Below are 4,461 nucleotides of genomic sequence, written 5' to 3'. Positions count from 1 at the left end.
CTTGACTTGTTCTGTTAGGCTTGGGAGGGAAGTTGTCCTCAGGGACAGCTCAGATTCAGGATTGCTGCGTGGGACTTGTTTGTTTGAGATAGGGTTTCTCTGTCTATCTTTAACTGTACTGGAACTCATTCTGTAGACCAGGCTGGCCTCGAACTCACAGCCTTCTTGCCTCTGCTTCCTGAGTGCTGGGATTAAAGGTGTGTGCCACCACGCCTGGGTAATATTAATATATTGGTTTAAAAGGCAAAACTTGAATTTTTATCATTCCCTGCCCCAGTCTGTATCTAAATTTAGGATTAGGAAGAACTCCCAAAATGTTTAGGGATCTCAGCTTACAGAATTATGAAAGATGGGGGTCTGCTTTTTTTCTCTTGGGTACAATAGTGAGTGTGCAGAGGCTATCCAAAGGAAGCAGGTGTCAGGTCCAAAGCTTGTCACCTAAGACAATAAGTATTTTATTCCATCAAAGGTCATCAATAGATTTTAGGAAGGATTTTGGTGACTCAAAGTGGCTCTAAAGTCTATCCATATGGTGCCTCAAAGCATTTTTCTTCCTTCACTGATAGTGTAAGTGCATGTGGATTAAGAATAGTGCTCCTCCGGACTGAAATCTCAAGGTCCAAATCAGGAGCAGAAGGAGAGAGAGCACGAGCAAGGAACTCAGGACCGCGAGGGGTGCACCCACACACTGAGACAATGGGGATGTTCTATCGGGAACCCACCAAGGCCAGCTGGCCTGGGTCTGAAAAAGCATGGGATAAAACCGGACTTGCTGAACATGGCGGACAATGAGGACTACTGAGAACTCAAGAACAATGGCAATGGGTTTTTGATCCTACTGCATGTACTGGCTTTGGGGGAGCCTAGGCAGTTTGGATGCTCACCTTACTAGACCTGGATGGAGGTGGGTGGTCCTTGGACTTCCCACAGGTCAGGAAACCCTGATTGCTCTTCGAGCTGATTAGGGAGGGGGACTTGATTGGGGAAGGGGGAGGGAAATGGGAGGCGGTGGCGGGGAGGAGGCAGAAATCTTTAATAAATAAATAAAAAAGAATAGTGCTCTTCCCTGGGGATATAATATAACTAAGGTAAGCAGGTCCCTGTGGTCTACCTGAGACAGACTTTAAGTAATTGCATAATTAGTTTAATTATAGTTGGAAGAAGTGCATCATGAGAAAGCTACTTATTTAATCAGCCGAGATCTTAAGAATGAATAGAGATTAATTAGTTAAAGGAAGTGAGAGTAGGAACAACATTCCAAATTGGACAGCGTAGGAAACAGCTTTGGAATTGGAAGGCGTGGGAAAAGCCTGAAAAAGATGTGACAGAAACAAAGAGGATACAGAGGTGGAAGGAGGCAAAGGACAGTGCCAGGCTGGGAGGAACCGGTTGACGAAGCTGTGTTAGAGGAGCTGGGAGTCTGGTCAGATGGCAGAATGCTTGCTTAGCAAGTTTGAAACCCTGAGTTTGATCTTCACCACCAAGTGAGTGTGTGGTTGAACACCTGTAGTCTTAGCACCAGGCAGGTAGAGCCAGGAAGATCAGAAGTTCATGGTCATTTGTGGCTAAGTAGTCAAGTTTGAGACCAGTCTGAGATTCCATAAGACCTCCCAAAAAAATTTAAAGGATCAGACTGTCCGAATGCTCAGTGAGGGCCAGAGAGATATTTCAACAGTTAAGAGTACACACTGCTCTCAGAGAACCAGAGTTCTAGTTTCAACTCACATACCAGGTAGCTCACAATTACCTGTAACTCTTCAGGTCCAGGGGGATCTGATGCCTCTGGCTTCTGTGGCCATCTACACTTAAAAGCTCATACACAGATATATACACATAGTTGAAAATAAAATAATTATTTTTAAAAAATGCTCCAGCTGGGCGATAGTGATGCACGCCTTTAACCCCAGCGCTCGGGAGACAGAGACAAATGGATCTCTGAATTTGAGGCCAGCATGGTCTACAGAGCAAGTTCCAGGAACATTCCAAAGCTACAGAGAACTGTCTCGAACAAAGCACTCCAAAGGATGATTCAGTGAGTAGAGGTGCCTGCTGCATCCTGAGTTTTATCCTTAGAACTCGTGTGGAGGTGGAAGGAGAGAACCGTCTTTTTTTTTTTAAATATTTATTTATTTATTATGTATACAATATTCTGTCTGTATGCCTGAAGGCCAGAAGAGGGCGCCAGACCTCTTTACAGATGGTTGTGAGCCACCATGTGGTTGCTGGAAATTCAACTCAGGACCTTTGGAAGAGCAGGCAATGCTCTTAACCACTGAGCCATCTCTCCAGCCTGAGAACCGTCTTCTATCACTGCCTGGCCTACACTTCTTATTTTATTGAAGAAGAAACTTGGACCCAGATGGAAAGCAGCAAAGTAACATGAATAAATAGAGAAGATATGCATCTGTCTTGGTTTCTTTTCTGCTGTGAAGAGACACTATAACAAAGCAACTTACAAAAATAAACTTTTAATTGTGGCCTATAGTCTCAGGGTGAATCCAAAGTCATCGTGGTGGGAGCAGGCAGACAGTGCTGGAGCAGTAGTAGAGTTGGAAGCAGAGTGAGGCTGGGCCTGGTTTGGGCTTTTGAAACCTCAAAGGCTGCTACTAGTGACACACCTCCAAGACCAGACCTCCAAATACTTTCCAAAAGTCCCACCAACAAGAAACTTAAGCATTCAAATACCTGAGCCTATACGGGCTGTTGCTGCTCAAACCACCACATCACCTGTATTAGTTCCTCTTCACTGTGCTCAAATACCTGACCAAAGTAACTTATGGAAGGAGGGGTGTGTTTTGGCTCCCGTGTTTGGGGACACAGTTCATGGCAGCAGGGAAGACATGGTGGCAGGCATGGTGATGGGAGAACGAGGCAGCTTGCTCACATCTGAAAGATTAGGAATTGCTAATCAAACATCAAATGGATCTGGCTATAAAGCTCAAGGTCCTCCCCCAGTGACCCACTTCCTCCAGAGAGGCACCACTTCTAAAGATCCCAGGACCTTCCACACCGGCACCAATAGCTAGGAACCAAGTGTTCAAACAAGGCTGTCAGAACACACCATGACCAAAAGCAACTTGGGGAAGAAAGGGTTTATTTCAGGTTAACAACTTTCAGGTCACGCTCCATTTCTGAGGAAAGTCAGGGCAGGAAGCAAGGCAGAAACCTAGAAGCAGGAAATGAAAAGACGACAAGGAGAGGTCTGGCTTACTAGGGTCTCCCATGGCTTGCTCATCTTGCTTCCTCATGTGGGCCAGAACCACTTGCCCAGGGTACACCACTCACAATGGACCTGCCCATATTAATCACTAATTAGAAAATGCCCTACAAGCCTGCTTAAAGGCAAGCATTATTATTTTCTTTTTCTTTTGGTTTTTTGAGACAGGATTTCTCTGTAGCTTTGAAGCCTATCCTGGAACTCGTTCTGTAGACCAGGGTGGGCTAGAACTCACAGATCTGCCTCTGCCTTCTGAGCACTAGGATTAAAGGCATGCACCACCACCCTGTTGTAGGAAACAGTCTTAGAGCAGGTACGTTGGATACCCAGCACTTGGGAGGCTGAGGAAGGAGGACTGTGTTAGAGCAGTGTGGGCTACCACTCCACCCTCTTGTTACTCCTCTGATTTATCTCCATAGCTGCACCAGGGTTGGGAGGTTCTTTGGTCTTAGGGACTGAACTCAGGGTCTGAGCAGAAAATACCACTCGTTTACTCCCCTCACCATAGCTCATGTTTCTACATACTTCTACAGCTTCCTATTACATTAAGAAATTTTTAGAATGTCAAGTCAGGGGCAGAGATGGAGCTCAATGGTAGTGTGGCATGGAGGTCAGGACAACTCTTGGCAGTTTAGTTCTCCCCTGCCATCTTAAGGGACCTAGGGTTTGAATTTGGGTTCTCAGGCCCAATTAACCATTTCATCAGCCATCCCAATTTTCTTTCCCTTTCTTTTTGAGATGAGGCCTCACTATAGTAGCTCTAGCCATCCTGAACTTGCTCTGTAGACCTGCTGGCCTCAAGCTCCCAGAGAAGGGCATGCCTCCACCTCCCCAGTACCGGGATTTAGAACACATCCTAATGAGTTTGTTTTAACTTTTCTTTTTCTTTTTGAGGCAGGATCTCATTGTATCTTATACTGGCTGTGTCAGACCCTGTCTCAAAAACTCCAGAAACGTTGGGTGTGGTGACATTCAGAAATAACCCTAGCTCTTGGGAGGGGGAAGCAGGAGGATCTGGAATTCAGGATTATCCTTGACTATGTAAAATTGAAGGCTAGCATCATATGAGACTGTCTCAAAAATAAAAGGCATGGTGGTTCACATCTTCAGTTCCGGCACTCAGGAGGCAAGAGGCAGGCAGATCTCCGAGTATGAGGCCAGCCTGGTCTACAGAGCAAGTTCCAGGATAACCAGGGCTCTACCGAGAAACCCTGACTTAAAAAAGAAAACAAACTCCAAAGCCA

Source organism: Microtus ochrogaster, unplaced genomic scaffold, assembly GCF_000317375.1.
Source record: "Microtus ochrogaster isolate Prairie Vole_2 unplaced genomic scaffold, MicOch1.0 UNK110, whole genome shotgun sequence".
Taxonomy (NCBI): domain Eukaryota; kingdom Metazoa; phylum Chordata; class Mammalia; order Rodentia; family Cricetidae; genus Microtus; species Microtus ochrogaster.
Note: the sequence above shows the minus strand (reverse complement) of the source record.